This window comes from Ranitomeya imitator, chromosome 1 (genome assembly GCF_032444005.1).
Source record: "Ranitomeya imitator isolate aRanImi1 chromosome 1, aRanImi1.pri, whole genome shotgun sequence".
In the NCBI taxonomy this organism is placed as follows: Eukaryota; Metazoa; Chordata; class Amphibia; order Anura; family Dendrobatidae; genus Ranitomeya; species Ranitomeya imitator.
This window is the reverse complement of record NC_091282.1, coordinates 829,379,601-829,391,559: the sequence shown is the minus strand read 5'-3', so window position 1 is coordinate 829,391,559 and position 11,959 is coordinate 829,379,601. Positions and strand designations below refer to the sequence as shown.

Here is an 11,959-nt window from a genome sequence, read left to right as displayed (position 1 = left end):
TGATCTGACGAAGGCAGGAACATTGAACTTAGTGCGGCCATTGATGGATTGTTAGCAACTCCGCAAGTTTTTTCAAGAGGAAGAGAATCGTAATACAAAGCTTTGATGAAAACTAAAAAGCATGTCAACGGTACCAGGGATTCCCAGCCAGTCTCCCATGCTGGTACTTGCCCAGCCTCAAGCTGCTTTGCATTTGCGATCTGACGAGGGCAGGCACATTCAGCTTAGAGTGACCGTTGACAGATAGTTAGCACCAGTGCGGGTCTTTTCAAGCGGAAAAAAATCGTAAGGGTAAGCTTTGATAAAAACAAAAAGCACGTCAACGGTACCAGGGATTCCCAGCCAGTCTCCCATGCTGGTACTTGCCCAGCCTCAAGCTGCTTTGCATTTGCGATCTGAAGAGGGCAGGCACATTCAGCTTAGAGTGACCGTTGACAGATAGTTAGCACCAGTGCGGGTCTTTTCAAGCGGAAAAAAATCGTAAGGGTAAGCTTTGATAAAAACAAAAAGCACGTCAACGGTACCAGGGATTCCCAGCCAGTCTCCCATGCTGGTACTTGCCCAGCCTCAAGCTGCTTAGCATTTGCGATCTGACGAGAGCAGGCACATTCAGCTTAGAGTGGCTATTGACAGATAGTGAGCAACTCTGCGGGCCTTTTCAAGAGGAATAGAATCGTAAGGGTAAGCTTTGATGAAAAAAAAAGAAACGTCAATGGCACCAGGGATTCCCAGCCAGTCTCCCATGCTGGTACTTGCCCAGCCTCAAGCTGCTTTGCATTTGCGATCTGACGAGGGCAGGCACATTCAGCTTAGAGTGGCCATTGACAGACAGTTAGCACCTGTGCGGGTCTTTTCAAGCGGAAAAAATCGTAAGTGTAAGCTTTGATAAAAACAAAACAATGTGAGAACCGTGCCAGGGATTCCCTGCCAGTCTACCAAGCTGATACTTGCCCAGCCTCAAGCTACTTTGCATTTGTGATCTGACGAAGGCAGGAACATTGAGCTTAGTGCGGCCATTGATGGATTGTTAGCAACTCCGCAAGTTTTTTCAAGAGGAAGAGAATCGTAATACAAAGCTTTGATGAAAACTAAAAAGCATGTCAACGGTACCAGGAATTCCCAGCCAGTCTCCCATGCTGGTACTTGCCCAGCCTCAAGTAGCTCAGCATTTGCGATCTGACGAGGGCAGGCCCATTCAGAATAAAGAAGTAATTGACAGATAGGTCTGTAGCACAAATTTGGGTCTTTTCAAGCGGCAAAAAATCGTAAGGGTAAGCTTTGATAAAAACAAAAAGCACGTTAACGGTACCAGGGATTCCCAGCCAGTCTCCCATGCTGGTACTTGCCCAGCCTCAAGCTGCTTTGCATTTGCGATCTGACGAGGGCAGGCACATTCAGCTTAGAGTGACCGTTGACAGATAGTTAGCACCAGTGCGGGTCTTTTCAAGCGGAAAAAAATCGTAAGGGTAAGCTTTGATGAAAACAAAAAGCACGTCAACGGTACCGGGGATTCCCAGCCAGTCTCCCATGCTGGTACTTGCCCAGCCTCAAGCTGCTTTGCATTTGCGATCTGACGAGGGCAGGCACATTCAGCTTAGAGTGACCGTTGACAGATAGTTAGCACCAGTGCGGGTCTTTTCAAGCGGAAAAAAATCGTAAGGGTAAGCTTTGATAAAAACAAAAAGCACGTCAACGGTACCAGGGATTCCCAGCCAGTCTCCCATGCTGGTACTTGCCCAGCCTCAAGCTGCTTTGCATTTGCGATCTGAGGAGGGCAGGCACATTCAGCTTAGAGTGACCGTTGACAGATAGTTAGCACCAGTGCGGGTCATTTCAAGCGGAAAAAAATCGTAAGGGTAAGCTTTGATAAAAACAAAAAGCACGTCAACGGTACCAGGGATTCCCAGCCAGTCTCCCATGCTGGTACTTGCCCAGCCTCAAGCTGCTTTGCATTTGCGATCTGACGAGGGCAGGCACATTCAGCTTAGAGTGACCATTGACAGATCGTTAGCACCAGTGCGGGTCTTTTCAAGCGGAAAAAAATCGTAAGGGTAAGCTTTGATAAAAACAAAAAGCACGTCAGCGGTACCAGGGATTCCCAGCCAGTCTCCCATGCTGGTACTTGCCTAGCCTCAAGCTGCTTAGCATTTGCGATCTGACGAGAGCAGGCACATTCAGCTTAGAGTGGCCATTGACAGATAGTGAGAAACTCTGCGGGCCTTTTCAAGAGGAATAGAATCGTAAGGGTAAGTTTTGATGAAAAAAAAAGAAACGTCAATGGCACCAGGGATTCCCAGCCAGTCTCCCATGCTGGTACTTGCCCAGCCTCAAGCTGCTTTGCATTTGCGATCTGACGAGGGCAGGCACATTCAGCTTAGAGTGGCCATTGACAGACAGTTAGCACCTGTGCGGGTCTTTTCAAGCGGAAAAAATCGTAAGTGTAAGCTTTAATAAAAGCAAAACAATGTGGGAACCTTGCCAGGGATTCCCTGCCAGTCTACCAAGCTGATACTTGCCCAGCCTCAAGCTACTTTGCATTTGTGATCTGACGAAGGCAGGAACATTGAACTTAGTGCGGCCATTGATGGATTGTTAGCAACTCCGCAAGTTTTTTCAAGAGGAAGAGAATCGTAATACAAAGCTTTGATGAAAACTAAAAAGCATGTCAACGGTACCAGGGATTCCCAGCCAGTCTCCCATGCTGGTACTTGCCCAGCCTCAAGCTGCTTTGCATTTGCGATCTGACGAGGGCAGGCACATTCAGCTTAGAGTGACCGTTGACAGATAGTTAGCACCAGTGCGGGTCTTTTCAAGCGGAAAAAAATCGTAAGGGTAAGCTTTGATAAAAACAAAAAGCACGTCAACGGTACCAGGGATTCCCAGCCAGTCTCCCATGCTGGTACTTGCCCAGCCTCAAGCTGCTTTGCATTTGCGATCTGAAGAGGGCAGGCACATTCAGCTTAGAGTGACCGTTGACAGATAGTTAGCACCAGTGCGGGTCTTTTCAAGCGGAAAAAAATCGTAAGGGTAAGCTTTGATAAAAACAAAAAGCACGTCAACGGTACCACGGATTCCCAGCCAGTCTCCCATGCTGGTACTTGCCCAGCCTCAAGCTGCTTAGCATTTGCGATCTGACGAGAGCAGGCACATTCAGCTTAGAGTGGCTATTGACAGATAGTGAGCAACTCTGCGGGCCTTTTCAAGAGGAATAGAATCGTAAGGGTAAGCTTTGATGAAAAAAAAAGAAACGTCAATGGCACCAGGGATTCCCAGCCAGTCTCCCATGCTGGTACTTGCCCAGCCTCAAGCTGCTTTGCATTTGCGATCTGACGAGGGCAGGCACATTCAGCTTAGAGTGGCCATTGACAGACAGTTAGCACCTGTGCGGGTCTTTTCAAGCGGAAAAAATCGTAAGTGTAAGCTTTGATAAAAACAAAACAATGTGGGAACCGTGCCAGGGATTCCCTGCCAGTCTACCAAGCTGATACTTGCCCAGCCTCAAGCTACTTTGCATTTGTGATCTGACGAAGGCAGGAACATTGAGCTTAGTGCGGCCATTGATGGATTGTTAGCAACTCCGCAAGTTTTTTCAAGAGGAAGAGAATCGTAATACAAAGCTTTGATGAAAACTAAAAAGCATGTCAACGGTACCAGGAATTCCCAGCCAGTCTCCCATGCTGGTACTTGCCCAGCCTCAAGTAGCTCAGCATTTGCGATCTGACGAGGGCAGGCCCATTCAGCATAAAGAAGTAATTGACAGATAGGTCTGTAGCACAAATTTGGGTCTTTTCAAGCGGCAAAAAATCGTAAGGGTAAGCTTTGATAAAAACAAAAAGCACGTTAACGGTACCAGGGATTCCCAGCCAGTCTCCCATGCTGGTACTTGCCCAGCCTCAAGCTGCTTTGCATTTGCGATCTGACGAGGGCAGGCACATTCAGCTTAGAGTGACCGTTGACAGATAGTTAGCACCAGTGCGGGTCTTTTCAAGCGGAAAAAAATCGTAAGGGTAAGCTTTGATAAAAACAAAAAGCACGTCAACGGTACCAGGGATTCCCAGCCAGTCTCCCATGCTGGTACTTGCCCAGCCTCAAGCTGCTTTGCATTTGCGATCTGACGAGGGCAGGCACATTCAGCTTAGAGTGACCGTTGACAGATAGTTAGCACCAGTGCGGGTCTTTTCAAGCGGAAAAAAATCGTAAGGGTAAGCTTTGATAAAAACAAAAAGCACGTCAACGGTACCAGGGATTCCCAGCCAATCTCCCATGCTGGTACTTGCCCAGCCTCAAGCTGCTTTGCAATTGCGATCTGACGAGGGCAGGCACATTCAGCTTAGAGTGACCGTTGACAGATAGTTAGCACCAGTGCGGGTCTTTTCAAGCGGAAAAAAATCGTAAGGGTAAGCTTTGATAAAAACAAAAAGCACGTCAACGGTACCAGGGATTCCCAGCCAGTCTCCCATGCTGGTACTTGCCCAGCCTCAAGCTGCTTTGCATTTGCGATCTGACGAGTGCAGGCACATTCAGCTTAGAGTGACCATTGACAGATCGTTAGCACCAGTGCGGGTCTTTTCAAGCGGAAAAAAATCGTAAGGGTAAGCTTTGATAAAAACAAAAAGCACGTTAGCGGTACCAGGGATTCCCAGCCAGTCTCCCATGCTGGTACTTGCCCAGCCTCAAGCTGCTTAGCATTTGCGATCTGACGAGAGCAGGCACATTCAGCTTAGAGTGGCCATTGACAGATAGTGAGCAACTCTGCGGGCCTTTTCAAGAGGAATAGAATCGTAAGGGTAAGCTTTGATGAAAAAAAAAGAAACGTCAATGGCACCAGGGATTCCCAGCCAGTCTCCCATGCTGGTACTTGCCCAGCCTCAAGCTGCTTTGCATTTGCGATCTGACGAGGGCAGGCACATTCAGCTTAGAGTGGCCATTGACAGACAGTTAGCACCTGTGCGGGTCTTTTCAAGCGGAAAAAATCGTAAGTGTAAGCTTTGATAAAAACAAAACAATGTGGGAACCGTGCCAGGGATTCCCTGCCAGTCTACCAAGCTGATACTTGCCCAGCCTCAAGCTACTTTGCATTTGTGATCTGACGAAGGCTGGAACATTGAGCTTAGTGCGGCCATTGGTGGATTGTTAGCAACTCCGCAAGTTTTTTCAAGAGGAAGAGAATCGTAATACAAAGCTTTGATGAAAACTAAAAAGCATGTCAACGGTACCAGGGATTCCCAGCCAGTCTCCCATGCTGGTACTTGCCCAGCCTCAAGCTGCTTTGGCATTTGCGATCTGACGAGGGCAGGCACATTCAGCTTAGAGTGACCGTTGACAGATAGTTAGCACCAGTGCGGGTCTTTTCAAGCGGAAAAAAATCGTAAGGGTAAGCTTTGATAAAAACAAAAAGCACGTCAACGGTACCAGGGATTCCCAGCCAGTCTCCCATGCTGGTACTTGCCCAGCCTCAAGCTGCTTTGCATTTGCGATCTGACGAGGGCAGGCACATTCAGCTTAGAGTGACCGTTGACAGATAGTTAGCACCAGTGCGGGTCTTTTCAAGCGGAAAAAAATCGTAAGGGTAAGCTTTGATAAAAACAAAAAGCACGTCAACGGTACCAGGGATTCCCAGCCAGTCTCCCATGCTGGTATTTGCCCAGCCTCAAGCTGCTTTGCATTTGCGATCTGAAGAGGGCAGGCACATTCAGCTTAGAGTGACCGTTGACAGATAGTTAGCACCAGTGCGGGTCTTTTCAAGCGGAAAAAAATCGTAAGGGTAAGCTTTGATAAAAACAAAAAGCACGTCAACGGTACCAGGGATTCCCAGCCAGTCTCCCATGCTGGTACTTGCCCAGCCTCAAGCTGCTTAGTATTTGCGATCTGACGAGAGCAGGCACATTCAGTTTAGAGTGGCCATTGACAGATAGTGAGCAACTCTGCGGGCCTTTTTAAGAGGAATAGAATCGTAAGGGTAAGCTTTGATGAAAAAAAAAGAAACGTCAATGGCACCAGGGATTCCCAGCCAGTCTCCCATGCTGGTACTTGCCCAGCCTCAAGCTGCTTTGCATTTGCGATCTGACGAGGGCAGGCACATTCAGCTTAGAGTGGCCATTGACAGACAGTTAGCACCTGTGCGGGTCTTTTCAAGCGGAAAAAATCGTAAGTGTAAGCTTTGATAAAAACAAAACAATGTGGGAACCGTGCCAGGGATTCCCTGCCAGTCTACCAAGCTGATACTTGCCCAGCCTCAAGCTACTTTGCATTTGTGATCTGACGAAGGCAGGAACATTGAGCTTAGTGCGGCCATTGATGGATTGTTAGCAACTCCGCAAGTTTTTTCAAGAGGAAGAGAATCGTAATACAAAGCTTTGATGAAAACTAAAAAGCATGTCAACGTTACCAGGAATTCCCAGTCAGTCTCCCATGCTGGTACTTGCCCAGCCTCAAGTAGCTCAGCATTTGCGATCTGACGAGGGCAGGCCCATTCAGAATAAAGAAGTAATTGACAGATAGGTCTGTAGCACAAATTTGGGTCTTTTCAAGCGGCAAAAAATCGTAAGGGTAAGCTTTGATAAAAACAAAAAGCACGTTAACGGTACCAGGGATTCCCAGCCAGTCTCCCATGCTGGTACTTGCCCAGCCTCAAGCTGCTTTGCATTTGCGATCTGACGAGGGCAGGCAAATTCAGCTTAGAGTGACCGTTGACAGATAGTTAGCACCAGTGCGGGTCTTTTCAAGCGGAAAAAAATCGTAAGGGTAAGCTTTGATAAAAACAAAAAGCACGTCAACGGTACCAGGGATTCCCAGCCAGTCTCCCATGCTGGTACTTGCCCAGCCTCAAGCTGCTTTGCATTTGCGATCTGACGAGGGCAGGCACATTCAGCTTAGAGTGACCGTTGACAGATAGTTAGCACCAGTGCGGGTCTTTTCAAGCGGAAAAAAATCGTAAGGGTAAGCTTTGATAAAAACAAAAAGCACGTCAACGGTACCAGGGATTCCCAGCCAGTCTCCCATGCTGGTACTCGCCCAGCCTCAAGCTGCTTTGCATTTGCGATCTGACGAGGGCAGGCACATTCAGCTTAGAGTGACCGTTGACAGATCGTTAGCACCAGTGCGGGTCTTTTCAAGCGGAAAAAAATCGTAAGGGTAAGCTTTGATAAAAACAAAAAGCACGTCAACGGTACCAGGGATTCCCAGCCAGTCTCCCATGCTGGTACGTGCCCAGCCTCAAGCTGCTTTGCATTTGCGATCTGACGAGGGCAGGCACATTCAGCTTAGAGTGACCGTTGTCAGATCGTTAGCACCAGTGCGGGTCTTTTCAAGCGGAAAAAAATCGTAAGGGTAAGCTTTGATAAAAACAAAAAGCACGTCAACGGTACCAGGGATTCCCAGCCAGTCTCCCATGCTGGTACTTGCCCAGCCTCAAGCCGCTTTGCATTTGCGATCTGACGAGGGTAGGCACATTCAGCTTAGAGTGACCGTTGACAGATAGTTAGCACCAGTGCGGGTCTTTTCAAGCGGAAAAAAATCGTAAGGGTAAGCTTTGATAAAAACAAAAAGCACGTCAACGGTACCAGGGATTCCCAGCCAGTCTCCCATGCTGGTACTTGCCCAGCCTCAAGCTGCTTAGCATTTGCGATCTGACGAGAGCAGGCACATTCAGCTTAGAGTGGCCATTGACAGATAGTGAGCAACTCTGCGGGCCTTTTCAAGAGGAATAGAATCGTAAGGGTAAGCTTTGATGAAAAAAAAAGAAACGTCAATGGCACCAGGGATTCCCAGCCAGTCTCCCATGCTGGTACTTGCCCAGCCTCAAGCTGCTTTGCATTTGCGATCTGACGAGGGCAGGCACATTCAGCTTAGAGTGGCCATTGACAGACAGTTAGCACCTGTGCGGGTCTTTTCAAGCGGAAAAAATCGTAAGTGTAAGCTTTGATAAAAACAAAACAATGTGGGAACCGTGCCAGGGATTCCCTGCCAGTCTACCAAGCTGATACTTGCCCAGCCTCAAGCTACTTTGCATTTGTGATCTGACGAAGGCAGGAACATTGAGCTTAGTGCGGCCATTGATGGATTGTTAGCAACTCCGCAAGTTTTTTCAAGAGGAAGAGAATCGTAATACAAAGCTTTGATGAAAACTAAAAAGCATGTCAACGGTACCAGGAATTCCCAGCCAGTCTCCCATGCTGGTACTTGCCCAGCCTCAAGTAGCTCAGCATTTGCGATCTGACGAGGGCAGGCCCATTCAGAATAAAGAAGTAATTGACAGATAGGTCTGTAGCACAAATTTGGGTCTTTTCAAGCGGCAAAAAATCGTAAGGGTAAGCTTTGATAAAAACAAAAAGCACGTTAACGGTACCAGGGATTCCCAGCCAGTCTCCCATGCTGGTACTTGCCCAGCCTCAAGCTGCTTTGCATTTGCGATCTGACGAGGGCAGGCACATTCAGCTTAGAGTGACCGTTGACAGATAGTTAGCACCAGTGCGGGTCTTTTCAAGCGGAAAAAAATCGTAAGGGTAAGCTTTGATAAAAACAAAAAGCACGTCAACGGTACCAGGGACTCCCAGCCAGTCTCCCATGCTGGTACTTGCCCAACCTCAAGCTGCTTTGCATTTGCGATCTGACGAGGGCAGGCACATTCAGCTTAGAGTGACCGTTGACAGATAGTTAGCACCAGTGCGGGTCTTTTCAAGCGGAAAAAAATCGTAAGGGTAAGCTATGATAAAAACAAAAAGCACGTCAACGGTACCAGGGATTCCCAGCCAGTCTCCCATGCTGGTACTTGCCCAGCCTCAAGCTGCTTTGCATTTGCGATCTGACGAGGGCAGGCACATTCAGCTTAGATTGACCGTTGACAGATAGTTAGCACCAGTGCGGGTCTTTTCAAGCGGAAAAAAATCGTAAGGGTAAGCTTTGATAAAAACAAAAAGCACGTCAACGGTACCAGGGATTCCCAGCCAGTCTCCCATGCTGGTACTTGCCCAGCCTCAAGCTGCTTTGCATTTGCGATCTGACGAGGGCAGGCACATTCAGCTTAGAGTGACCATTGACAGATCGTTAGCACCAGTGCGGGTCTTTTCAAGCGGAAAAAAATCGTAAGGGTAAGCTTTGATAAAAACAAAAAGCACGTCAGCGGTACCAGGGATTCCCAGCCAGTCTCCCATGCTGGTACTTGCCCAGCCTCAAGCTGCTTAGCATTTGCGATCTGAAGAGGGCAGGCACATTCAGCTTAGAGTGACCGTTGACAGATAGTTAGCACCAGTGCGGGTCTTTTCAAGCGGAAAAAAATCGTAAGGGTAAGCTTTGATAAAAACAAAAAGCACGTCAACGGTACCAGGGATTCCCAGCCAGTCTCCCATGCTGGTAGTTGCCCAGCCTCAAGCTGCTTAGCATTTGCGATTTGACGAGAGCAGGCACATTCAGCTTAGAGTGTCCATTGACAGATAGTGAGCAACTCTGCGGGCCTTTTCAAGAGGAATAGAATCGTAAGGGTAAGCTTTGATGAAAAAAAAAGAAACGTCAATGGCACCAGGGATTCCCAGCCAGTCTCCCATGCTGGTACTTGCCCAGCCTCAAGCTGCTTTGCATTTGTGATCTGACGAGAGCAGGCACATTCAGCTTAGAGTGGCCATTGACAGACAGTTAGCACCTGTGCGGGTCTTTTCAAGCGGAAAAAATCGTAAGTGTAAGCTTTGATAAAAACAAAACAATGTGGGAACCGTGCCAGGGATTCCCTGCCAGTCTACCAAGCTGATACTTGCCCAGCCTCAAGCTACTTTGCATTTGTGATCTGACGAAGGCAGGAACATTGAGCTTAGTGCGGCCATTGATGGATTGTTAGCAACTCCGCAAGTTTTTTCAAGAGGAAGAGAATCGTAATACAAAGCTTTGATGAAAACTAAAAAGCATGTCAACGGTACCAGGGATTCCCAGCCAGTCTCCCATGCTGGTACTTGCCCAGCCTCAAGCTGCTTTGCATTTGCGATCTGACGAGGGCAGGCACATTCAGCTTAGAGTGACCGTTGACAGATAGTTAGCACCAGTGCGGGTCTTTTCAAGCGGAAAAAAATCGTAAGGGTAAGCTTTGATAAAAACAAAAAGCACGTCAACGGTACCAGGGATTCCCAGCCAGTCTCCCATGCTGGTACTTGCCCAGCCTCAAGCTGCTTTGCATTTGCGATCTGACGAGGGCAGGCACATTCAGCTTAGAGTGACCGTTGACAGATAGTTAGCACCAGTGCGGGTCTTTTCAAGCGGAAAAAAATCGTAAGGGTAAGCTTTGATAAAAACAAAAAGCACGTCAACGGTACCATGGATTCCCAGCCAGTCTCCCATGCTGGTACTTGCCCAGCCTCAAGCTGCTTTGCATTTGCGATCTGAAGAGGGCAGGAACATTCAGCTTAGAGTGACCGTTGACAGATAGTTAGCACCAGTGCGGGTCTTTTCAAGCGGAAAAAAATCGCAAGGGAAAGCTTTGATAAAAACAAAAAGCACGTCAACGGTACCAGGGATTCCCAGCCAGTCTCCCATGCTGGTACTTGCCCAGCCTCAAGCTGCTTAGCATTTGCGATCTGACGAGAGCAGGCACATTCAGCTTAGAGTGGCCATTGACAGATAGTGAGCAACTCTGCGGGCCTTTTCAAGAGGAATAGAATCGTAAGGGTAAGCTTTGATGAAAAAAAAAGAAACGTCAATGGCACCAGAGATTCCCAGCCAGTCTCCCATGCTGGTACTTGCCCAGCCTCAAGCTGCTTTGCATTTGCGATCTGACGAGGGCAGGCACATTCAGCTTAGAGTGGCCATTGACAGACAGTTAGCACCTGTGCGGGTCTTTTCAAGCGGAAAAAATCGTAAGTGTAAGCTTTGATAAAAACAAAACAATGTGGGAACCGTGCCAGGGATTCCCTGCCAGTCTACCAAGCTGATACTTGCCCAGCCTCAAGCTACTTTGCATTTGTGATCTGACGAAGGCAGGAACATTGAGCTTAGTGCGGCCATTGATGCATTGTTAGCAACTCCGCAAGTTTTTTCAAGAGGAAGAGAATCGTAATACAAAGCTTTGATGAAAACTAAAAAGCATGTCAACGGTACCAGGAATTCCCAGCCAGTCTCCCATGCTGGTACTTGCCCAGCCTCAAGTAGCTCAGCATTTGCGATCTGACGAGGGCAGGCCCATTCAGCATAAAGAAGTAATTGACAGATAGGTCTGTAGCACAAATTTGGGTCTTTTCAAGCGGCAAAAAATCGTAAGGGTAAGCTTTGATAAAAACAAAAAGCACGTTAACGGTACCAGGGATTCCCAGCCAGTCTCCCATGCTGGTACTTGCCCAGCCTCAAGCTGCTTTGCATTTGCGATCTGACGAGGGCAGGCACATTCAGCTTAGAGTGACCGTTGACAGATAGTTAGCACCAGTGCGGGTCTTTTCAAGCGGAAAAAAATCGTAAGGGTAAGCTTTGATAAAAACAAAAAGCACGTCAACGGTACCAGGGATTCCCAGCCAGTCTCCCATGCTGGTACTTGCCCAGCCTCAAGCTGCTTTGCATTTGCGATCTGACGAGGGCAGGCACATTCAGCTTAGAGTGACCGTTGACAGATAGCTAGCACCAGTGCGGGTCTTTTCAAGCGGAAAAAAATCGTAAGGGTAAGCTTTGATAAAAACAAAAAGCACGTCAACGGTACCAGGGATTCCCAGCCAGTCTCCCATGCTGGTACTTGCCCAGCCTCAAGCTGCTTTGCAATTGCGATCTGACGAGGGCAGGCACATTCAGCTTAGAGTGACCGTTGACAGATAGTTAGCACCAGTGCGGGTCTTTTCAAGCGGAAAAAAATCGTAAGGGTAAGCTTTGATAAAAACAAAAAGCACGTCAACGGTACCAGGGATTCCCAGCCAGTCTCCCATGCTGGTACTTGCCCAGCCTCAAGCTGCTTTGCATTTGCGATCTGACGAGGGCAGGCACATTCAGCTTAGAG

At 48.1% G+C, this 11,959-nt stretch overlaps 19 pseudogenes; all 19 read right to left on the bottom strand.

Moving 5' to 3' along the window:
• Positions 1-122: 122 nt before the first annotated feature.
• LOC138659811 (5S ribosomal RNA) lies at positions 123-241 on the bottom strand (annotated as a pseudogene).
• Positions 242-317: 76 nt separating this feature from the next.
• On the bottom strand, positions 318-436 carry LOC138659432 (5S ribosomal RNA; annotated as a pseudogene).
• Positions 437-512: 76 nt separating this feature from the next.
• LOC138659211 (5S ribosomal RNA) lies at positions 513-631 on the bottom strand (annotated as a pseudogene).
• Positions 632-707: 76 nt separating this feature from the next.
• Positions 708-826, bottom strand: LOC138658907 (5S ribosomal RNA; annotated as a pseudogene).
• Positions 827-1,492: 666 nt separating this feature from the next.
• Positions 1,493-1,611, bottom strand: LOC138659159 (5S ribosomal RNA; annotated as a pseudogene).
• A 271-nt stretch (positions 1,612-1,882) lies between these two features.
• Positions 1,883-2,001, bottom strand: LOC138659331 (5S ribosomal RNA; annotated as a pseudogene).
• A 76-nt stretch (positions 2,002-2,077) lies between these two features.
• Positions 2,078-2,196, bottom strand: LOC138658743 (5S ribosomal RNA; annotated as a pseudogene).
• Positions 2,197-2,272: 76 nt separating this feature from the next.
• LOC138658906 (5S ribosomal RNA) lies at positions 2,273-2,391 on the bottom strand (annotated as a pseudogene).
• Positions 2,392-2,663: 272 nt separating this feature from the next.
• Positions 2,664-2,782, bottom strand: LOC138659810 (5S ribosomal RNA; annotated as a pseudogene).
• Positions 2,783-2,858: 76 nt separating this feature from the next.
• On the bottom strand, positions 2,859-2,977 carry LOC138659431 (5S ribosomal RNA; annotated as a pseudogene).
• A 271-nt stretch (positions 2,978-3,248) lies between these two features.
• LOC138658904 (5S ribosomal RNA) lies at positions 3,249-3,367 on the bottom strand (annotated as a pseudogene).
• A 666-nt stretch (positions 3,368-4,033) lies between these two features.
• Positions 4,034-4,152, bottom strand: LOC138658526 (5S ribosomal RNA; annotated as a pseudogene).
• A 271-nt stretch (positions 4,153-4,423) lies between these two features.
• LOC138658767 (5S ribosomal RNA) lies at positions 4,424-4,542 on the bottom strand (annotated as a pseudogene).
• A 271-nt stretch (positions 4,543-4,813) lies between these two features.
• On the bottom strand, positions 4,814-4,932 carry LOC138658903 (5S ribosomal RNA; annotated as a pseudogene).
• A 468-nt stretch (positions 4,933-5,400) lies between these two features.
• Positions 5,401-5,519, bottom strand: LOC138658525 (5S ribosomal RNA; annotated as a pseudogene).
• Positions 5,520-5,790: 271 nt separating this feature from the next.
• Positions 5,791-5,909, bottom strand: LOC138658683 (5S ribosomal RNA; annotated as a pseudogene).
• Positions 5,910-6,770: 861 nt separating this feature from the next.
• LOC138658524 (5S ribosomal RNA) lies at positions 6,771-6,889 on the bottom strand (annotated as a pseudogene).
• Positions 6,890-6,965: 76 nt separating this feature from the next.
• Positions 6,966-7,084, bottom strand: LOC138659197 (5S ribosomal RNA; annotated as a pseudogene).
• A 2,812-nt stretch (positions 7,085-9,896) lies between these two features.
• On the bottom strand, positions 9,897-10,015 carry LOC138659809 (5S ribosomal RNA; annotated as a pseudogene).
• Between the last annotated feature and the right edge of the window lie 1,944 nt (positions 10,016-11,959).